This window comes from Hippopotamus amphibius, chromosome 1 (genome assembly GCF_030028045.1).
Source record: "Hippopotamus amphibius kiboko isolate mHipAmp2 chromosome 1, mHipAmp2.hap2, whole genome shotgun sequence".
In the NCBI taxonomy this organism is placed as follows: Eukaryota; Metazoa; Chordata; class Mammalia; order Artiodactyla; family Hippopotamidae; genus Hippopotamus; species Hippopotamus amphibius.
The window spans coordinates 168,883,267-168,908,450 of record NC_080186.1 but is presented as its reverse complement, the minus strand read 5'-3'; the positions used below and the strand labels follow the sequence as shown (position 1 = coordinate 168,908,450).

General features: G+C 36.3%; 1 protein-coding gene and 1 non-coding gene across 3 annotated transcripts in view; one reads left to right on the top strand and one right to left on the bottom strand.

The window, feature by feature from the left end:
* FNIP1 (folliculin interacting protein 1) overlaps nucleotides 1–25,184 on the bottom strand; it is a 115,813-nt gene that overhangs the window by 82,552 nt on the left and 8,077 nt on the right. The window lies entirely within an intron of this gene.
* LOC130843229 (small nucleolar RNA SNORA42/SNORA80 family) lies at nucleotides 1,805–1,936 on the top strand. The gene has a single exon (XR_009050837.1). It is a non-coding gene; the product is annotated as a small nucleolar RNA SNORA42/SNORA80 family (small nucleolar RNA).

Sequence of the window (25,184 nt, the reverse complement as noted above, 5' to 3'; positions counted from 1 at the left end):
AGGGGAAAAAAACAAAATCAACTAAAATGCCCTCAATAAGAGACTTGATAAGTACATTGCAGTACATTCATTCAGTGGAACACTGTGTAAGCCTTTAAAAGTGTAAGACAGAGCTGTATATAAAGATCTCCAAGGTAATTATTACACGAAGAAAACAAGGTTCAAAAGAGCATGTATACCATCAGACCCTCCTCCAAGGAATACAAAATAACTCGATAACCTTCATAATCTTACAGCAGAACATGATCTGTTTTTCCACTGAAAAGTTTCTAGATAGAAAAAAACTAGCCAGAGAAGAGTTTGACGTCCACTAGCTTGAAAACCAGCAAAGTACCACACCACTAAGAAACAATGGAAGAAAAAGGACGTGTTCCAAAAAAGGAAAAAAAAAAAAAAGGAAAGTCAGTAGCTGAATTAATTAAAAGTTTATTTCTCTAATGTCAACCTACAAAAGTCTCTATTTACCTAAATGCTCAACCAAAAACCCAGAAGTCACAAAGTCCTGTTTATTCTATCTCCTAAATGTCTTGAGTCAGATCACCACCGCTACCACACTGCCACCATCATAGTCTGAGCTACCACACTATCTCATTGCTTAAATTAGTCTCCCACTCTCTCCTGTTTTCCTCCAATTTATTCTTCACAGTGTACCTAAAGTGGGAAAACCTCAACATGTCACTCACCTACTTAAAAATTCCTGGTTAATACCTCATTGCTCTCAGGATAAAGATCTAACTTTTTAATAGATCTTGTACTTGCCTATTCTCTCCTCCCACCTCCTATCATAGCCACTTCAATAAGTTCTTTAAATGGGAAGTTTTCACTTAAATCTTCTTCACTGTGTTTTTTCTTTGGTCTAGCACACTTTTTTCTGTCTTCCCACCATTAGCGTGGTACATTTTTCAGGTCTCAGCTTATATGTTAACTTCCCATAAGAAGCCTTCCTCATCATTCCAGTCCTCCACCCTACATCTAGAATAGGCTCCCTTCCCATGTGCCTCCACAGTATCCCTCTCTCTACCTCAACAGAGCTATAAACTGACACTCTGTACATCCTCCATTCTGGCGCTCAACAGACTACTATCATAATTGCCTATTTACTGTCTCCATTTCTACTGGACCATAAGCTCTGTGAGGATGGGACCATACTTCTCTTGTGCATAGCTGTGTTCTAGTGTCTAGCACCATGGCTGACATTTAGTAGCCTGTCAATAGATCAAAACTAAAAACCAATTTTTGAATGAACTCTGATTAAATTTTTGTTATCTTGAGATCAGTTTAAAGTTAACAAAACATGAAATAGGATTTTAGGTTTTTGTTTTCTTTTTTAATGAGAATGACACAATATCTCAGTATCTACTTGCTGATACTTACTCTGAGATACACAGTCATTTCAGGGGGTAATGCATTCAGTATTCCCTCCCAAGTCTTTATCCTCAAAAAGGAGAATAATCATTCTAAACAAAATACAAACTGACTATACAATCCTCTTTTCTTTCTTTTTTCCAAAATTGGGGGAGGGGTCCCAGACACAAATATTAGGGAGATTTTATGCAAAGCTAACAGAACGTTTACCTGTAAATATCCATTTTTTCTTTTTCTCCTTTCAGTGCTGATCAACTTTAAATTCATAAGTATTTTTTAAAGAGTTTTTAAAATATCTGGAACTCACATAACCTGGCCTCCAACTTTTATCAGCTCTGGGCATCATTTAAGCTCTTCATTTAGGCTCCTATGTGCTTAACCCATAAATTGGTCAATAAAATTACTCTCCTCTACCAACCTCAGTCAAGAGTTGTAGGAGGCATGAGTTTGGATTTATGGCAGGCCCGTCCCCCTGGGCCTCTCAGAGTTTCCCATGCCAGAGCAAAGTGGCCCCAAACCATTGCCTGGCCTCTGCCCGTAGGCTGCAGGCACTGAAGTGGGTTGCACAGTGGAAAGAGAAAAAAAAAAAAGAAAGAAAAAGAAAAAAAATTAAAAAAAAAATAATTAAAAAAAAGAGAGAGAGAAAGAGTTGTGGGGAGAATTAAATAAGATAATATACAAGAAAGCAATCTATAAACTATTAGTTCTGGCTTTGCCTACTTGGGGACACGGCATTCATTCTACAAGAAACCTAGAAAACCAGCATAAATAAAGCCAGAGAAGAGCACGCAGAAAGGAGCTGACGTGGCAAGCCTAAGACTGCAATCCTGAGAAAGTCCTGCTTGTAAGATTGGCCTTTAGCTGGCATCTGGGAACTTGATTGGCAAACAGTTTTCTACACTGACATGAAACTTTCTCTAAATGATAAGTGTGGCTTACTATAACTAAACAACTGTACAAAATATGGTTTATGCTGAATACCTGGTTTTCTTCTGGGAGTCTGGATTTTGGTACATACTGGTCAGAGGTTCCTACATGACCAATATCTAATAAAAACCTTGGGCACTATCTGATCAGTCCCCAATAAATAGCACATCATTGCTGAAGAATTTAAATGCATCTTGGGCGACTCTACTGGGAAAGGGTACTTAGAAGTTTGCACCTGGTTTTTTCTGGACCTTGTTCCATGTGCCTTTTCCTTTGCTGATTTGTATAAGCTTTGTATCCTTTCACTGTAATAAACTTTAGCTGAGTCTGACTATATGCTTAGTCCTGTGAATTCTTCCAGTGAATCAATGAAACTGGGGTGGTCTTGGGGACCCCCAACACAGTAAAGAAAATGTATTCACAGAGTAAGTACAATCTCTGTCTGTCTGTCTGTCTGTCTGTCTTGTCTGTCATGGGGATACAGCTTGCAATACAAAGACAGAAGTAGTCCTCTTTTGCCCAGTGTCATTAAAAAACAAAAGCAAAAAGTGGAGAATGTAAATTGGTGCAGCCACTATGGAAAACAGTATGGTAGTTCCCCAAAAAACTTTAAAACAAACAAACAAACAAACAAAACCTACCATATGATCCAGCAATCCCACTCCTGGGCATATATCCAAAGAAAATGAAAACCCTGATTCAAAAAGATACATGTGTCCCAATGTTCACAGCAGCATCATTTACAATAGCCAAAATATGGAAGCAACCTAAGTGTCCATTAAAAATGAATGGATAAACATGTGACACACACACACACACACACACACACACACACACACACACACACACGGGGGTGGGGGGGGATATTATTTAGCCATAAAAAAAGAATGGATTTCTGCCATTTGCAACAACGTGTTTGGACCTAGAGAGTATTATGCTTAGTTAAATAAGTCAGACAGAGAAAGACAAATACCGTTACCACTAATATGTGGAACATAAAAAATAAAACAAACAATGAAAATAAAACAGAAACAAACTCACAGATATAGAGAATAAACTACTGGTTACCAGTGGAGACAGGTAAGGGGAAAAGGGCAAGATAGGGATAAGGGATTAAGAGATACAAACTACTATGTATAAAATAAATAAGCAACAGGGATATATTGTACAGCAAAGGGAAATATAGCCATTATTTTGTATTAATTTTAAATGGGGTATAATCTAAAAAGATACTGAATCACTGTTCTATACCAAAAACTAAAATATTATAAACCAACTACACTTCAATTAAAAAAAGACACTAATTAATCCACAAAACAAAACAAACAAAAAAACCCACAAAACCTTTCTATTCAGTTGTGGAATAAATAACTTTCCATCCTACCCTGTCCTTCCAGTTACTCAAGCCCTCTAGTTCATTCATTCTAGTGCAGAAGCCTTCTGGCTAAGCTACACTTTCTGCAGCCTGACACTTCAATGTTCCTTTACTACCACCTACATTTTCCCAGATCCCATACCTTCTAGACAGCCTCCTGGCCACTTTCCAATTTTGAATCCATACCCCTACCATACCTCCCCATCATAATCTTGCTTTTTCAACTGAAAAGCCTTTCTATTGGAAAACTGAAACATCATCAAGTGGCCTAATGAACCACTGCTATTGCTTGGCACACCTCTAATTTATCTCTTACTCACTATCTAGCAAATGCCCCACATTTAGCCCTATCATTGTCATCAGACACTACTTTTTTTTTTTTATTTTATTGGCTGTGTTGGGTCTTTTTTGCTGTGCACGGGCTTTCTTTCTAGTTGCGGTGAGTGGAGGCTACTGTTCGTTTTGGTGCACAGGTTCCTCATTGCCATGGCTTCTCTTGTTGTGGAGCACAGGCTCTAGGCGCGTGGGCTTCAGTAGTTGCAGCACATGGGCTCAACAGTTGTGGCTCACGGGCTCTAAAGTGCAGACTCAATAGTTGTGGCGCATGGGCTTAGTTGCTCCGCGGCATGTGGGATCTTCCTGGAGCAGGGATTGAACCTGTGTCCCCTGCATTGGCAGGCGGATTCTCAACCACTGCACCACCTAGGAAGCCCCTGTCGTCAGACACTATTAAGGCTTCATCATTATATCCTAAAATCTCTATAGTCATTCCTATTGAAAACTAAACTAAGATTGTAGGTTAAGACTACCAACTGTTCCCTAGGATTTCATCCTCCTTTCAGTAACAGAACTACTAGAGTTTTCAGGGGCACATGGTCACCTAGCTATAGAGTACATTTTCCAGCTTCCCTTGCATCTAACCATGGTCATATTACCAAATGCAAGACTACAAGAGGAACTGGCATGTGCAACTTCTAGGCCATCTGCCTAAATATAAACTGCTTTCCTTCTTCTCTCTTTGCCCCTTTCTTACAGCTGGGAAACAGTAACAACTAGTGCAGCTCCCTTAGACTCAGAAAGGGAAACCACATGATAAAGCTGGCAGAGCTGTCCTAGCAGACCTACTAGTTTGGATCATTAAATGACTTCATGCAACTGTACTGTCTACAGGCCAAGAACTACCTACCGATTTTTTTTTTTTACAATTAATATATGAGAGAGATCATTTTATCTTATTTTACTGTATCCTGCAGTCTCTGTTATAAACCTTAGCTTACACCCCAATACAAAGTTACATAGTCTGGGTTTGAGCTTCACTTCTTGGGCAATTTGTTTTCCATTTCTATGGTCAGAATCTCTACAAGACCATTTCCAATTCTGAAGTTATGATGGGTATACACTGCCCTCTGCTTTTTGTCAATTCAGACTTTTTATTAATAGTGCAATGTATAGGGCAGATCACTATGCTGTATTTCAGGAGCGTAAATTTACAGAGTAAGCTTCATATTTATGACCATGCACTTAAATATGAGAGTATCTTAGGATGCCTAATATAAATTTAGAAATCTTAAAACACAAATTCACATAAATACATTTTATGGGAAGGAGTATAGCAATTAAGTGGTTTTAAAACAGGAAGACCAAGGTACAAGTCCAAGTTCTGCCATTTATTAGCAGTATCAGTAAATATTACAACTATTAATGTAGATAACAATACTTATTTCATGCAACTGTTGTAAGGATTTAGAGAAATTTAATATGTATAAAGCATTTAGCACAATGTGTGGCATATTGTAAATATACAATAAAAAGTGACTATTAACTGATTAATTAATTGCATTTTACTCATTGAACACACCTAAACTAGGGACCTATTTTGTGCCAGGAACAACAATAAGCTTAAGAGAAAATATAAAAATATACATATTTATTCTATTCTTTATTCTATTCTATGCAGAAATATTAGCATTACAAGTATCTATCTTTATTATTATAATGCATAAAAGTCAAAACCAGCTTTTGTAGAGGTAAAAATAGCCATCCCAGCCCTGGAAAAGCCTATAATCTAAGAAGATAGGGTATATACTAAAATATTCATTGTTATATCATGAAGTATTACAATATATGATATATTCTAAATTCTTCAGAAATCTCTACACTTGAGGGGGTACTGTGATATGAGGAGGCAGGCACAGCACTGACTAGGACTTATAAGATGAGAGTAATATATAAGCAGCAGGTTCACTGGCTTACTAAATCCAAAGGTTGTGTACAGATTTGGAAAACAAGAATGGAAAGGTAAAACTCACCCAATGAAATTTTCACATACAAGAATTCTAAAACTTTCAGATATGAGAAAAAAACAAAACCCCAAACCACGAAAATCACATATTCAAGGGAGTAAGACAATATAGGTACTGTTAAAAAATAACAGAGAGAACCAGTCTGATACTGCCAGGACTGGACGTAGGATGCCACTAAGGGCAATGGCCAAAAAAGGATTTGAGAGAGCAAAAATCAAAAATATTTAGTGAATATTAAATGTGGTACTAAGACAGTGCTAACTGTCCCTCAAAATAACCCAGTGGTAGAAATAAGAAGCATAAACAATTTGATTTTGTAATTATCCTAAGGCACTGGAGGGATGTCAAAATGAAGATGTCCTAAAGGAAGCTAAAATGTGTGTCTGGATGTATCTCTGCTAGAAAGTCAGGGACAGAGATGTAATTTTCAAAAAGCAGCAGCAGAGAACTGACAGCTTCTACAGTAAGCTATTTTTTTGTTTCTTTCTCTTTCCCTCCACTTCTAAAATGATCTCCACATTAACAGGTTATCTATTTTTAGGTTGAGAAAACTCTCAGCATTCTATGAGGATATGAAAAACTGAACAAAATATGCAGATAAACCTAGTATCATCCTTTAAGCTAGTAGCTTGCCAATAAGTTTAACTTCTAAGTTACAGAAGAAACAGAAGGGTTAAAACCAGCCTGCTGGAATTTTACATATTTAATAATCAACCTGAAGGCCATTGTTTTGCATGATGTTTTAATTCACAAAATGCTTCTAGACTTATAAGAGTCAAGAGGTTATCCAAAAGAAAGCAAACATCACTCAATCATCATATTAAAGTATTCTGAATTCTCATGAATGAAATATTAAAAGGACTCATTTTTCATTATTAGCCTAAAGTTAATACTTGAAAATTGAGAGTTTGTCTAAAATACAGAAATAGGTTTTAGAGGAGTCTTTGTGCTATGGATTATTCATAAATAAGTTAATTCAGAATCACAGTGGTGATTCTACAGGCACATATAATAAAAGCAAATGTTTGGAAAATTAAGCATCATCTCAATGACACCAATTACCATATGTCATTCAATCTCCAAATAACTTTTTAGCTAATAGTTTAAATTGCTAACATTTCTCAAAATAACCTCTACACCACACAAAAAAGTTAAATATCTCTAGTATCTATCACTTTCATTTCTCACAACAATCCTAAAAGTCCAAGCCCTCGAGATGTCATATGTAGACATAGCCATTTTTCTAACTTTAGACTCTCCTATTCCAACTCATTCTAGATTCACCTTCCAGGAATATAATGATTCATCAGGTCATTCCATTACTACAAAACTATTAATGACTTTATTTCCTTTCATATCAATACTCACAAATTTTCTAAGATAACCATTTCTCCATCATGAGGACAGAGCCCAATCCTATCACCTTCCCTTTTACCTTAAAAAGAAAGATGTTCTTCTTCTCCAAGAGTTGATTCCACCCCTCTGGTCTCTTTGTTCAATCTTGCCTTTTTCTTATAACTCTAGTTTGTTTCTTCCACCCATTTAACTCTAAAAATCTCCATGTTATGTTACTGCCACATTTCCTTCCCTTCTAAAGCAATGTTGAAAAAGTTACCTAGGCATAGCCTATTTAATGCCCTATTCCACCTTTGAATGTGCACATATGACACTGTCACCTCTTTGCACTCTATTCCATGATACCCGCATCTCATCCAGTTTCCAATACATTACCGTATTCTAGCTAATTTTCTGAATTCAGATATAGTATTTGGAGCCCAGGTATATGTGTTTAAAAACCTTCACACACATAATGCAATACTACTCAGCAATGAAAACAAACTACTAATACATGCGATAACATGAATGAATCACAAGAGCATTTATATTAAGCAAAAGGACCTAATACAAAATGCCACATAATATATGGCTTCATTTATATGACATTCCAAAAAGAACAAAACTATAGGGACAAAAATCAGATGTATGGTTGGTTGTCAGGAACTGGACGTGGAAGAGGGGAGAATCGCTACAAAAAGGGCACAAGGGAACTTTCTGATGTGACAGAAATGTTCTGTATCTCAATTGTGGTGGTGATTATATGACTATACATTCGTCAAATCTAAAAAAAAAAAAACTACAAAGCTAAAAAAGAATTTTAATACATGTAAATTATCTCTCAATAAAACAAACCTTTAAAAAAACTTCACAGATTATTGTAATGCACTGATCTAAAGCTTTCAAAATCCCTATCTCCAGCCCTAACCATCTGCCTGAGAAAGCTCTACCTGAATCTCAAGGTAGCTCAAACTTATTAAGGACAGCTTACCTTCTCCACCATGCCTACTCTTTCCTCTTACATTCCTTACCTTGGTTAATGGCACTACCATCACTTATGTCCCAGTCTCCCAACAGAGTAGATTCAGCCACACTTCTTTTCCTTCACATTCCATCAAGCACTGAATCCTTTTCTCCCAGATATATAGCACCTCCTTTCCCATCCTTCTGCTACTGTTATGACCTACCTGCTCTAACCTGTAACAAATGTAATAGTGCCTTCACTGGCAGCTGCTTTCCAGTCTCTCCCCATTCTGTCCTATCTATCTGTCACAATGCCATCTGAGTTAACATCCTAAAACACAAAGCTGATGCCATTATACACACCACTAGTTCCCAGTTGCCTAGTATACACAAAACTCTGCCTATAATGTGAGCTCCAGCATAAGCCCAACTTCTCTTTTCCTGCCATTCCTTTATATGCATATCCTGAAACTCAATACACTAAATTTGTCATTGCCTTTCCTTAGGCTATGCCTAATGAGCATGCCTCAACTATAAGTATCCCTCCCTTACTTCATTCAACCTGAAAATCCACGGTATCCTAAATTTAGGATGCAGCTCAATGCCACCTCCTCTAACAAAAAACAGAGGTAACCACTAAACAGAGGTAATGTCCCCTTATGCATGCTCAGAATTATTTACATAGCTCTATTAGAGCATATTATAGTCATCTGCTTAAGTAACACTTACAGGGCATTGTGGGATCATGAAAATACAAAGATAGATAAGATAAAACCCCTGTTCAGATTTCAGCTTTAATTAGCTATTCAAGGATCAGTCTCATAGCCTAAACTAAGAGCTCCTAAAGGAGGAGTCCTTAATGTCAAGCTTATTAACCCACAAGGGATTTGTGGTTCAGTGTGCAAAAGGAACTTGGATAGAGAAGAAAAAAAAAAAAGGTATATTTACTTTCACTAACTCTAACCACAATTTTTTAGCATTTCCTGCAATTAAAATGTAAGCAACAAACCTCAATGGTATTAGCAGTTCCTATAACTTTGATCACCAAGAGGAATCACAGACAGTCTCAACACACTACAGTTGATGCAAGTATCTTAGAGAAATCGTTTATGCTCATTATTTCAAAATTACAATACTTACTAGATCCACTAACAGCTCTCAATATTTAATGAGATAATATGCAGAACGTTACTATATCACAAACAACATTTTAACAACTATTTATCAATATGATTCCTTGATAATCCTATGTATTTTGTTTTATGTGTTTATAAACACCTTTCTAAGAAGCAATCTATAAGCTTTCCCAAGCTGCCAAAGGGATACCTCGCAGGAAAAATAATTAAGAATCCCTGCCCTAGAGAATCTCATTGTTTTCCATAGGCCCAGGCACATCTGACATTTCAAAAATAAAGAAAAACTGCAAAAATGTGCTTCCCAAATGAATGAACCAATATGTGTGAGGTCAATGTTTTAGCGCCTCTGCACTTTTAAAACAAAGTCAAGATACAGATAGTGTGAAGGCAGTCTATCAGATTCAACTCTTATGTTACCTCTAAAAAAGTAACACTGAACAAGTCTTAAGTGATAGATTTTTAAGAGCTCTAACCTCAATACCAACTTTGAAAGCCACACACCTGATGTCTTTTTTAATTTCATACTTTTCCATTATGTTATGTAAGATTTTGGAAAATTCATTCACAAACACTCTTTTTTACTGTGAAGGAGTAATGAGGCCAACTAATAAAGGTCACTCCCAGTATGAAATGAAACCATCGCAAAGCATAGGTCTGCATGTTGAAGGAGGTAAGCAAAGTCAGACAACAAATAAATACCAAAAGAATAAATGCAAAATTAAAACCATTTAGTGATATGATTTTTAAACAATTGCAAATTCTTAGAGCTCTAGAATATTTAGTATACACCTGAAATATTTTAAGAAATACCGTCATCAGATTTGTGATTACTCCCAACACCTCTTTTCTTGAGAGGGAGGAGGAGACTGAGAAGCTTCTACAGCCAGACAAATAATAGTGATAAATGTTTCCTCACGCTCTCTCTCAGTTAACTACTGAGGATCATTAAGTATCTTCTATTAATTCATAAATTATTAACAAAATTGCAAAGCTTTTATAAATATCATCTAAACAAAAAAGTACATTTAAATGTGCTACAGATTGTTTCTGTATTAAGGTATACAGAAATGGACTGGACTCAAACAAGTTGCCAATTTCTCACAAGTTCCTAATTTCACAGAAGTATATGCGCAAGTAAAAATAATTATGACCAAAGAAAGACTCTAATGCATAGTTAATCTACAGTGGAACATTAGCTTCTGTTTAGTATCTAGTTTCCAGCTCCAAACTACTATAAATAAGATATGAGACACCAAACAAACCTACGTAATACCACCTGGTACTAGAAGACAACAGGGCTTTTTTTTTTTTTCCTTTCCTGGCAAACAGTTATTTTATTGCTCATGCTATGTTTTCAGAAAGCTGAATAAACTTTCCTCTGAGCTTTTAAAATTAACATGTAAAATATATCAGTATATATTTAACTGAAAAATTTGGCAGGAAGAAAATATAAAATCCCAAGGCATCTTTTGTATACAAACAAAACAAAACACTAAGGATAAGAAACAGTTCACTAAAAAAAACAAAAAAACCTATCAATCTAATAATTTCATCTTGAATTTATACAATATTTTAAGATAGCACTCTTGATAATTAGCTCTGCTCTCTCGGTAAGTGCAGAGTTTTATGCTAGTAATTTTAATTCGCTCCTCATCATAATTAACAAGTTGGAAAAACTGAATTCAGTAAATACATAAAAAGTAGTTCTAATCTCTGGCTTATAAAATATTGTCTCTAATTCTAAAACTTTAACTCCTCAGAAATCCATTACATACTTAAGGAAAGCCAGACTACACAGAGTTGAGATATTACTTAAATTTCCTACTGCTATAAAATCACCATCAGTGGTTGCCAGCAGTCAGAAGGGAGGGAGGGTCTGACTGAAGAGAAGCACAGGAGAACGCTTTGGGGCACTGGAATGGTTCAGTATTGGTGGTAGTGGTTGCAATAATCTAGCCACGTATTAGGAATGAAAATAAATACATGTATATGTTCTTACCAGCACTATTCACAATCGCCATGAGGTGGAAGAAGCCTAAACGTCCATCAACAAGTGAATGGATAAACAAACTGTGGTATATGCGTACAATGGAATATTATTCAGCCATAAAAAGGAATGAAACATGTTATAACATGGATGAACTTTAAATACATTATATGCTAAGTGAAAGAAGCCAGACATTAAAGGTCATGTTATATGATTCTACTGATATGAAATATCCAACATAAATAAATCCACAGAGACAGACAACAGATTGGTGGTTGCTTAGGGGTTAAGGGGGAAGGGAAGAAGAAACTGCTTAAGGGATAAAGGGTTTACTCTGAAGTCCTGGAAATGTTTGGAACTACTTAAAAATAGACATAGGTAATGGTTGCACAATACAATGAAGGCACTAAATGCTACTGAACTGTCCACCTTAAAATGGTTAATTTTGTTATGTAAATTTCATTTCAGTAAATTACATACACACATACAAAGCTTCATACAGAAGCAACATGACGGTGATAATGACGGTGCCAATGAAAACGCTGATGATCACACAGTGGTAATGATGTGCGCTTCAAAAAAACCTGGGAGGGTATAGCATCTGCCTTCAACATGCTTAACATTTAAGGTATATGCAGAACTCCTGGAGCAGTTAAACACAATCACTTAAAAAAAAAAAAAAAAAAAAGAGTTCCATCCCTCTGACAATACAGTCACATTTTAAGAGGAAAAACAGATTCTCATTTGACCAGCAAGTCTTGTTTAAATGACAAAACTTAAAAGCAATATCAGTAAACTTTTGATATCACAGTTACTGACATTTGACTTTGCCAGTTACGTCAGTTCATGAAACTCACCAAGAAAGTGAAAACATGGCCTTGTCTGGAGACCATAAGCTGTTGGTGATGGAGGGGAGGGAGATCTACTCATCAACATAGGAAAGCGCAACTCTGATGGGTAATTAACTGCTTCCCAAATGCCACAGCTGAGCCATATGTCATCAAGATCACAGGACATTAGAGCAGAGGGCCAGAACGCATGGCTTCATTCACTCAGCAATTGGCATCTTCTGTGTGTCATTTACTGTGCCAGCCAGTGGGTATGCTAAAAAGAATAAAACTCAGGCCCTAAACTTCAAAATATCATAGTTCAAATTCAAGCCTCAAGAGAAGGTGGAAAAATGGAATTCGTATATATGACTGGTAAAGTGAAAACTGGTACAACCACTTTGGAAAATAATGTGGCAAAATCTAATAAAGCTGAAGATATACAAACCTTATGACCTATAAATTCAATTCAATGTATATATTCAGCAGAAATGTGGACATATCTTCCCAAAAAACTTATACAAAAATGTTCATATTCTTTACAACTTCAAACTGGAAATGCACCAAATATCCATTCAACACAGTAGCCTGGGTAAATAAACTGTGGCATACTCACACAAAGGAATACTGTACTTCAGTAGTTCTCAACCAGACTCTGCCCTCCTCTCCAGGGGACATTTTAAGTTGATAACTGCGGGGAGGGGTGGGGGATGTACTGGTATCTTGTGGTTGGGGTCAGGGATGCTGATAAGCACCCTTCAGTGCACAGAAGAGCCCCCCATAACAAAGAATTATTCCATCCAAAATGTCAATAGGGCTATGTCTCAGAAATCCTGGCCTGCAGCAATGAGAATGAACTAGACTACATACACTATATGGATAAACACAAACATCATGCTGAGCAAAAAAGAAGCCAAAGAGAGCATATGTATGGTTCCATTTATATAAAGCTCAACATCAGGCTAAATTAATCCCTGATGTTTGAAGTCAGGATAGTAGGGGTTGAAAGGGTCACAAGGACAACTTCAGAAACACAAGTAATGTTCTGTTTCTTGAACTGGGTACCAATTACCTGGCAACATGTGTAAATTCATTGAGCTGCAGAGTTAAAATGTGGACACTTTTCTTAAATATGTTATTCTTCAATAAAAAGGTTGTTTTTAAAAAAATGCACAGGACTTTATACCACAAAAGGGGTATTTTATTGTATGTAAATTTTAAAAACAAAAAAAATTTAATGCTTTTCTACTACAAATCTGTTAAAATTCATCATCACACTAGTTAATATTTCTCTGAAAAATTTCAGCTTTGGAGTCTGATAATTCCGAGTCCTAGCTATGCCACTTACCAGTTGTGTTGATCTTGATGAAGTTACATTTCTCATATTTATATCTTTTCAAAATTACAGACGCAACAGACCTTATTGCCAGGTAAATACAAACAACAAAGAAGTATAAAATATTAAAAACCCACCCTACCAATCCTTCTTCTCAGACCTAACCACTCTCAACACTTTTCTGTTTCCATCTAGACGTTTTCCTATGTATGTACAAATAAACACATTAATAGAGTTAAACATTTAACTCTCATGCATTTTTAAAAGCAAGATCACACAGCATACAACCCTGCAACTTTTTAAAATTTAATATATGTGTAAATCCCTATCAGGGAATACAGAATTACCATATTCTAATTCATAGCTATACAGTGTTCCAATGTATATACCATAATTTATTTAATTAATCTCCTAATTATGGTCACAGTAACAATGTAAACTGGAAACTTCAAATAATGCTTTAATAAACATCAGAATATGCTTACATGATCACTTGTGCACAACTGCTGCTCTCCAAAATAGTTGTACCCATACTCTCATAATCATAAAATAAGGCTTGCTTCACAATGCTTTTGCCATAATAATAAATCATTCTTTTTAACCTTTATTAGTCTGACAGCTTAGTGAATTACAGATGTTATCTTGATTTGTATTTTTTAATTATTGAGGTTAAGCATCACTCAAAATGTTTAAAGGTCACTTTCTAAATGTCTTCTGTTAATTTTGTTTATATCCCTTGTGGAGGAAGGTATATAATCACATTAAGTTTCATCCTCCTCATGTGCAAAACTGAGCTAGCACTACTTGTCTTGTAGGATGACTGAGAGGTCAAATGAGAAAATGGAATATAACCAGTGATTGATAACTTGGACTACAGTCAAAATCCTGTTGGAGAGCTTCAAAACAAACGAAAACAATCACCCAAAATCCTCCCTAGAAGATTGAGACAATTTCAAGTAGGGCAATCTGAGGCTTTTTAAAAAAAATGCATGAGTGATTCTAATGTACACATCAGCTAATCAGAAAATAAAGGTTACCTTTTCTGACATGTTACCAAATACGTGTTCTCTTTTTAGATATATACAGAATTACTGCCACTGGATTCAACATTCCTTGGAGTTGGAAATTCTACTAAAAGCAGTCTTCTACTGCTTTTCATTCCCTAGACTGCTTAGACTAGCTGAATAAAAATATTTTCAGTTTTTATGTGCAGCTAAGATGAAGTCCCAAGGTAAACATTCTTATTTACTAAGCACATTATGTAAAAGGGCATTGTGGTTTGGCTGATTATTAGAATAAAATCTCATAATTTATCTTTTTACATTTCAAAACCATGCATAATCTTACACTATACTACTTCCAGTATATGATGGATCGCATTATTGTTTACTGGGAAATTTCTCCTGAACCAGAATATATCAATACAAGAGAAAGACATGCTAACACATGGTAATTCAGCAAAAATTGAAAGATAGCATCTTCACAGACAGTGCTGGATACGCTAGACATTCGTATGGAAAATATTAAGCTCACCCCATATGTAAAACAACTCAAAATGAGTCATAGACCTAAACATAAAACCTCAAAAACTATAAAACTTAGAAAACAGGAGGAAATCTTCTTGACCTTAGCATAGGGCAAAAATTGCTTAGAACACACACACATACAAAATATATATAAAACCTCTAAAATATAATAGACTAGAAACTTCACCAAATTTAAGACTTCTGATCTTTGAAAGATAGCACTAAAAAACAGATGTAAACCACAGATTGAATAAGCTAACAAAGAATTTTTATCCAGAATATATAACAAAGTCTTACAACCCATGGTAAGAAGTATTCCGATTTTTAAATGGACAAAATAGTTGGACATTTTACAAAAGAATACATATGAATAGCCAATAAACACCAAAAAATATGCTCAACATCACCAGGCATGAGGGAAAGGCAAATAAGACTACAATGAGATGCCACTACACACCCACAAGTGTTGATGATAACTGGAATTATCATACACATTTTTAGTGAGACAGTAAACTGGTGCAACTGGAAATTCCGGCAATCAGTTTGGTAGTTTCTTATTAAGTTAAATATACACTTGCTTACAAACCAGCAATTCTACTCCTAGTTATCTACCCAACAGAAACAAAAAATTGTTCATACAAAGACTTACACATGAATGTTCACAACAGCTTTATACATAATAGCCCCCTCAAGCCAGAAGTAATCCAAATATTCATCAACTGGTATACGGACAAATTTTGGCATATCAATATAATGGGATACTGGAATACCACAATGGAATAAAAAGCAATGAGCTACCAAAATAAGGAGAAGCACGGATGAATCTCAAAAACATTCTGCTGAGTGAAAGAAACCAAATACAAGAGTCCAAAGTGTAGGATTTTATTTACATGAAACTTTAGGATATGCAGAATTAATCTGTAGTGACAGAAAGCAGATCAGAAATTGTCTGCAGGCAGGGTGAGCAGGGATTGGTCACTGACTAAAAAGGGGTACAAGGGAAATTTTGAGGGTTATACAAAGTTCCACATCTTGACTGTAGTAGTTGTTACACAGCTGTATACATTTGTCCAAATTCACAAAACTATACTGGTTTTAAAATGAATCCAGGATTTGTTTTAATCAGGTATGGTAAGACACGGACAGGGAAATAACTGCCATGAAGCAAGAAATTTAAACTCACAAATCCCTAGAATTAGGAAGAATGTCACACCACAACAGGCCACGTGGGGAAGCACCAGGGCAGGTCAGAGGCAGAAGGAATGGGAGGAAAATTTGGCAAGAACCTTTATCGTGGTTTTCACAGGAAAGAATGGCAAAGTAAACAAGCTAAGCAGGTTTAGGATTGGCTAGCTTGAATAATTTCAGTGGTCTCCGTGGTACAGAAACTGCCCCTAGTTGGCTGGTACCTGGCCCTGGGGTAATTACAGAGCAGGGAGAGAGTGGCCCAGGAGTGTAAGAGCTCAATAAAGGAGGTAGGTGTTTTGGGGGTACAACCAAAGGAGGACTGGTTGGTTTGCACATGAAAGTCACACTCCTGGAGGAGTCCTTTGCTATCTCTAGGAATTAGCTAGCCCTAAAAGGGGCAGTTAAACATTCAACTCATTAAACTTTGAACCTTCCCTCTTATGTAAAAATTATAAATTTATTGTCAATAAGGTTTTAGCTACATCCCAAGTTTTGTAATATGGCATTTATTACAATTCAGTTCTAATCATTTTTAAATTCCATTTAGGATTTCTTCTCCTTTGACTCATAAATTGTTTCCATAATTGTTCTTTTAATGTTAGAAAAGAATGTGACCTCCAACTTTCAATTGCAGATTTCTATATGCCCATTAAATCAAGTAAGTGTTGACTGTGTTTTTAAAATCTTTCTTATTCTTAATTTTTTTTCTGCTTGGCCTTCAATAATTAGGAGAGGTATGTTAAAACTCACTTATTATAGTAAATATATGCATTTCTCCTTGACAATTCCTGCTTTACATACTTTCAAAATATATCAAAACTTCCTGGTAAATTAACCTCTTACTATTGTATTTATCACTAATAATTTCTCTGTTTTAAACTCTATTTTATCTGATATGGCTGGAGCTACACAGCTTTTGGTTGTCTAAATATCTTTTTCTATCTTTTTGCTTTCAATCCTCCTGTATTGATTTATCTTGGGATTATATCTTAATCAGTACCATACAACTGGATTTAATTTTTTTTTACAGCCTATCAAATCTTTGTCTTAACTGCATTATTTAGTCTGCCTTCACTTAATGTGACCCTTATAATATGCTGGAATTTATTTCCCCTAGTACAGTATTCTCTTTCTTTGCACTTTTGTTCTGTGACTTGTTTCTTTTCCTATCCTTTCTTACACTCTTTTAAATTATTTTTCTACATTCCATTTCTTCTATTAATTTGGAAATTATATACTTCTATTCATTTACCACGTAACCCTGAAATTTTAACATATATACTTTATACTTTAAGTTAATATCTTAATCCTCAAAAGATAAAGACTGTTGTAATAGACTGTTTTAATTCTACTTCATTCTCTCCATCTCAACTATCTTCCCTCCCTCGTGGTAATATTTTCCAATATTTAAGCTCTGTGTGACATGTCTGTTGTTTTTATACTACCAATACCTGTGTAGATTTACTCATGTGTACCATTTTATATTGTCTGTTTTTTTGTACCATTTATTCTTTTTTTTAATTGAAGTATAGTTGCTTTATAATGTTGTGCCAATCTCTGCTGTACAGCAGTGACTCAGTTTCACCCATACATACGTTCTTTTTTTTAATATTCTTTTCCATTATGGTTTATCCCAGGAGAATGGATGTAGTTCCCTGTGCTATACAGTAGGACCGTGTTGTTTATCCTTACCATTTATTCTTGCATTGCTAACATTTTTCTATTAGTGGTATTCCCTCACCTATACATATATATATGTGTGTGTGTGTGTGTGTGTGTGTGTATATATATATATATATATATATGTTAGACTCTCAAACAAGTTTCACCAGATATCAATTCTAGGTTGATACTCTGTCTCAGCACCACAAAGCTATGTCAGTGGATTCTTTGGAAAACAGAATGGCAGTTCTTCAAAATTTTACACATGGTGTTACCATATGACCCAACAATTCCATTCCTAACATGGCCAAAAGAAATGAAAACATGTTAATACAAAAATTGGTACACAAAACTTCACAGCAGAATTATTCATAATAGCCAGCCAAGAAGTGGAAACAACCCAAATGTCTATTAACTGATGGATAAATAAAATATGATATATCCACACAATGAGATATTATTCATCAATAAAAAGGAATAAAGTACTGATACATGCTATAACATGAATGAACTTTAAAAACATGCGTTAGGTAAAAGAACCCAGTCACAACAGACCATGTGTTGTATGATTTCATTTACATGAAATGTCCAGAACAGGCAAATCTACAGAGACGAAGTAGATTAGTGGTTGTTTAAGACTGGGGGAAGGTGGGTGGTCATGGGTAGGATAATTGAGAATGACTGCTAATGAGTGGGGTGATAAAAATGTTCTAATACTGGGAAGTCCCTGGAGGTCCACTGGTTGGGATTCTGCACTTCCACTGTAGAGGGCCTGGGTTCAATCCCTTGTCGGGAAACTAAGATCCCACAAGCCATGAAGCACAGTCAAAAAAAAAAAAAGTTCTAATACTGATTGTGGTGATGGCAGCATAACTTTGTGAATAAACTAAAAACAAGCATTACACACTTTAAGTGGGTGAATTTTATGTAAATTATATCTAATGAAGCGGTTTTTTTTTTTTAAAGCAGGCACATTTGCTGGGTGCAAGCACAAGGAGTGATACAGCCTATATTAACTAGTTTTATTAGCAGCTTCTAAAACTGAAGATCATAGCTACAGTTGTAGTACAATGAACCACTTGCAGCATTCAAACATCAACGATGCTCCTCAAATTTCCAGGGACCATCTATTGTTTACAAAAATTTCACTGGCCCTCTAAGGGATTCTAATGCATGCTAAAGTTTGAGAATCACTGAAATAACCTAATAATCAGCATAAATAGATGCTAAATCCATTAGGTGAACAGTTGATGGGCAACTTTAAAATGGAGGGATCAGGCTCACACCTCCTGAACCTGTTGATCAATCTTAGCACCACTTAAAGTGGGACAACCTTAAAGAGGTTATGTGCTTCCTGATAAAATGCAATAAGTACACAGCACACCTATGAAGCAGTCTCAGGAAACAACACAATACAAAAACAAAGCAAAACACTGCACCTAAATCCAATCAAGTCTCGGATCTAACTCTCAATTTAAAGAAAATAAGGTGGAGAGAAGAACAAGGTAAAGGACACAGAGAAGATCCAAATCCAAATATGCAATATTCCACAGACAAATTAGAATCCTATTTCAAAACTCTAAAAAGACATTTCTGAGACAATCAGGGGAAACTGAACATGGACTGAGTATTAAATATTAAAGAATCATTGTTCATTTTCAGGGATAATAGTAATCTTTTAGAGATTCATACTCAAGTAGTCATGACTGAAATGACATGATGTTTGGAGTTTACTTTAAAATATTCCAACAACAGCAAATAATAGTATTAATACTTAAAATAAGTTGGGGGGAAGAGAGAATGAAACAAAAAGAAACAAAATGCTGATGACTGTTAAAGATGGGTAATGTTATAATATCCTCTACTTTTTAGGTTGATATTTTTCATAAGAAACAGTTAAAAAAAATTTGTTTAACTCTTTATTGGAATATAATTGCCTTACACTGTTGTGCCAATTTTTGCTGTACAACAAAGTGAATCAGCTGCATCCATACATATATCCCCATATCCCCTCCCTCCTGCGACTCCTTCCCACCCTCCCCATCCCAGGCCTTTAAGTCATCACCCATCATCAAGCTGATCTCCCTGCTACGCAGCAGCTTCCCACTAGCTATCTATTTTACATTTGGTAGTGTATCTATGTCAATGCTACTCTCTCACTTCGTCCCAGCTTCCCCTTCGCCCCCCACCCCGTGTGCTCAAGCCTATTCTCTATATCTGCATCTTTATTCTTGCCCTGTCACTGAGTTCATCTGTACCTTTTTTTTTTTTTTTTTAGATCGCATATATATGAGTTAGCATATAGTATTTGTTTTTGTCTTTCTGGCTTACTTCACTCTGTATGACAGACTCTAGGTCCATCCACCTCACTACAAATAACTCAATTTCATTCCTTTTTATGGCTGAGTAATAAGAAAAAGTTAAAAAAAAATTTTAGGAAATCCAGGTTAACATTCAAATCCCATTCAACTGACAGTAAATGAAATGTGTGTGTATACACACACATATATATACACACATATATATGTACCCACACACACATATCTGCATATACACACAAATATATACATACATACATATATATTTAAGAAAAAGAATGAGAGGAAAGATTTAAAGGATAAAGAGATTTCAATAAGCATCTGAAAGATGAAAAGTAGCAACTGGCTTTTCAAAAACATAAGCAGCTACAACCTAAATGTCAATAAATGTCTAAGAGCAACCAAAGGATTCGTCTCCTCAGAGCTCCTGAGAAGCAAAGGACTTAGAAACATAAGACCCTTTGGAAGGTGGAGGAGAGGCAAAGGAACAAAAAGCATATCCTCCATGGAATGTGAAAGTTGCCTTCTCCATCCTCTTTGTTAACTCACCCCTTACACATAACAAATCTTTATTTTCTTCGGAAGCTTGTCAAAGTTGCACCAGCCTAAGGGTGTATCCAGATTCAAAGGCCCATCAAGTGTAAACAAACGAATTTTTTTAAAAACAAAGGTAAAGGTACGTCACTGTGAAATTTCAGAACAAAATAAGAGAAAACAGAAAATTCCAAAAGTTTCCTGGGGGTTGAGAGTTATGGTTCTGGCTTTCTTAGTAGCAATATTGGAAGCCAGAAGACAAGGGAGCAATACCTTCAAATTTCTGAGTTAAAATGATTCTCACATAGAACTCTGTATCTACTAGATTGCCAACCAAACGTAAAACCAGAATAAACACTTTTTCAGATGTGGAAAGTCTCAAAAAATTTATCTCAAACAATTATTCTCAGGAAGCTCATTAGATGGATAGGCACCACCAAAACAAGGGAACAATTCAAAAAGGAAGAAGTCACGGAAGCCAGTCTACAGGAGATACTAACTTTAAAAGGTCAAAGGAATTTCCAGGAGGAAGGCAAAGGAAGGCTCATAAGGATGCTGTGGAGGAGACCTACAGCGCAAGCAGTCCAAACTAGAGCCAGAGAAGGGCAGAGGGCTCCAAGAAGGACATAGCCAGGAGGAAAAAATATTAATTATCCATTATCTAGGTATTTTCCTGGTGGTCCAGCAGTTAAGACTCCACACTCCCAATGCAGGAGGCCTGAGTTCGTTCCCTGGTCAGGGAACTAGACCCTGCATGCCATAACTTAGGATTCCGCACGTCACAACTGAAGATCCCTGAAAATCCCATGTGCTGCAACTAAGACCCAGTGCAGATAGATAGATAGACAGATAGATAGATAGATAGATAGATAGATAGATAGATAGATAAACAAATAGGGGCTTCCCTGGTTGTCCAGTGGTTAAGAATCCACCTTCTGATCCAGAGGATGGGGTTCAGCCCCTGGTTAGGAAACTAAGATCCCACATGCCGTGGGGCAACTAAGCTCATGTGCCACAGCCAGGGAGCATGTGTGCTGCAACAGAGCCCACATGCTCTGGAGCCCTCATGCCACAACCAGAGAGCCCATGCACTGCAACAAAAGATCCCATATGGCGCAATGAAGATCCCACATGCCGCAATGAAGATCCCACATGCCGCAATGAAGATCCCGTGTGCTGCAACTAAGACCCAATGCAGCCTAAATAAATACATAAAATATTTTTAAGTCAAATTTTTAGTAGGTTTCACTAAAAGAGATAAGTTGTTTTGAGAGGTATTTTATGGAACTGTTAAAGGATGTAGAAATACCTAGCCAAAGATTTCAAAAACAAGGTGAAACAAAAAAAGAAAAAGAAAAAAAAGGCAATTAACATGAAGAGATAAGTTTAAAAAAAAGCACAATAAAACATAAAATATATTTAGCTCAGCAGTGAACATTTATAATACAATAATATAGAAAACCTTGATTTTTTAAGTTAACCAAAAATTGTAATATTGGAAGAATGAAGAAGAAAGGGAAGGGGACGCACGAATGTGTGTCTATGTGTGCATGTTTAAGACCTAAATCTTTACCAATACAGGAAATTAATGTCTAAAATGAATAAAATTTTTATAAAACAGCATATTCATGTTATTTATAAATATAAAAACAAATACTCAAAGGAACACCAAACAATTAAAAAAGCAGTCGCACCTAGGATCAGGACTAGGTTGGAGGAACTTAGTCTAAGTAAATTCCTGCCATAATGTTGTTGGGCTGGGGGCAAAAAATCCAACACATAAATTCAGAGTCAGATTCACAAATGAAGAGCTTCCCTAGCTAGCCAGTCAGAAGTTCCAAGGGTCCAGGAGCCATTCATGTCATAGTAGGTGCATTAACATGGGGTTTTACTGTCTAATGTTTAAACTATGTTCAGGTATTTCCTTGACAAAACTTTAAAATATTTATTCACAAATGATTTTTATTATATTTCTGCATTCTATAAATGTATAGTGTAATGTTTTACATTTGAAAGTAAGTAGGCATTAATAGACATTAATATAAAAACAACACAAAATCCCTATTTGTGGGAATCATATCACAACTCAACTTTATTCACCTTCTCATTAATGTCACAATGTGTAGTTTCTTAATATAAATGGAAAACTTTAAGAATTATATAACAAACCACAACAGGGTGGGAAGCAGGTCAAAAAGCTGCAGAGAGCCTGCCAGCTGCATCTTACAAATGGGATCGTAACAGTATAAATTGAAATGGCTCATAACCTCACACGCTCTTAAAACCAACTCTGCCATTCTAACTATTAGGATTACACTAGGGTGTAATCTCTCTGGGGTAACCTGGGATAAAATGCTTGTGTCAAGGGATACTATATATTGGGCAATATGAGTACAAGGAAGCAGATCCCTAGAGCTCTGGCTGTGTCTCCAAAGAGCTAGATTAAATTGTTGCTCCGGTTCCCCATAAGGTCTGCTTAACAATCACAAGGTCTAAGGACCTTGAATGCTCAAATGGAAAAGAAATTCCATGGTACCTCAAAACCTCTTGTATTCTTGAAATAAACTCCCACTACCAAAAAGAGTACATTAGTTCATTTCCTCATTCTTTTATCCATTCAGCTGAGTATGTCAGAGAAGACTCTGTGTACACACACATACACACACACACATATTCTGAATGTGAAAAATGGTAAGAAGGGTAAGTATGAGATGTCATAAGAGATATAAATAGGGAATCTAACCTATTTCTAGAAAATCAGACCATTCCCACCATCTTAAAAAGATCAAAATAACAATGAAATTTTCCTTTAAATTGGTAAACAATGATGTCAAAGAAAAATGTGCTTAAATTACGGAGAAATAACTACTTTAGACAAATAACTCAAAACAGAAACATCTGTGTTAAAGGAATTAAAATTTTTCAATATTCAATGACTTCTTATTCATTCACTCATTCATCAAATATTTATTGAAGGGGCTCCCCTGATGGCGCAGTGGTTAAGAATCCACCTGCCAATGCAGGGAACATGGGTTTGAGCCCTGGTCCAGGAAGATCCCACATGCCTCGGAGCAACTAAGCCCGTGTGCCATAACTACTGAGCCCATGCACCACACCTATTGAAGCCCGTGCGCCTAGAGCCCATGCTCTGCAACAAGAGAAGCCACCGCAATAAGAAGCCTGCACACTTCAATGAAGAGTAGTCCCCACTCTCGGCAACTACAGAAGGCCTGCACGCAGTAATGAAGACCCAACACAGCGGTTTAATTAATTAATTAATTAATTAATTATTGAATGCCTTCTGTGAGTCAAACACCAGGAATACAGCACTAAACAAGTTAGACCATGGCTGTGCCCTATGGAACGTACAGTCTAGTGAAGTATATAGATACATAAAGAAGCAATTACAATCCAAGAAGATAATTGCTATGATGGGCAAACATGGTTTCTATTGGAGTTTAAAGAAAGATGTGTTGTAGCCATGTAATTCCAAGCAATGTGCAAACATATGAACCAGAATATTCTCAAGAAACATCAAGTAGTCTGATTCACAGCCCACAAGTAGAGGAAAAATTAGAAGCCTGTAAAGAATAAACTGGGGGTGACGTAGTATGGGAAAGAATTCTAACATTTGAGAGACTACCATGCCATTTAATTCTCAAAACAACTCTAAGATGGTATAGTTATCTGTAACAATTGATATTGGGACTATCTCTTCAGCATCCACTCCCCCACTCTGACTGCATACACACACAGTACCTGTAATGATGAGATGATACAGCTTCCCAAGGTTATATATAAACGAACCACTGAGGCAAGGACCTGAACTCAGGTCCATTACACTAAGCTACAACTATAGAGGAGGCTGACATGACAAGTTGAGGAGCTTGGACTTTGTTAAAAACAAAGGCTCTGGGGGACTTCCCTGGTGGTCCAGTGGTTTAGAATCCACCTTCCAATGCAGGGGACATGGGTTCGATCCCTGGTTGGGCAGTTAAGATTCCACGTGCCTCAGAGCAACTAAGCCCACACGCCGCAACCACTCAGCCCATGCACTCTAGAGCCTGTGTGCCACAACTAGAGAACCCGTGCACCACAACTACTGGGCCCACATGCTCTGCAGCCCATGTGCCACAACTAAAGAGAAGCCTGTGAGCTGCAACAAAGAGCCTGCAGGCCACAATGAAAGATCCCACGTGCAGCAATGAAGATTCCACGTGCTGCAACTAAGACCGGACGCAGCCAAATAAATAAGCAAATAATTTTTTTTTAAAAAGACATCATAGTATAATTTTTAAAAAGGCTCTGAAACTCAAATGTCTGAATTTACATCTTAATTATATCACTTGCTAAATTTGTGATCTAGGACAAGGCCCTTAACTTCTCTGTGCCTATGTTCCCT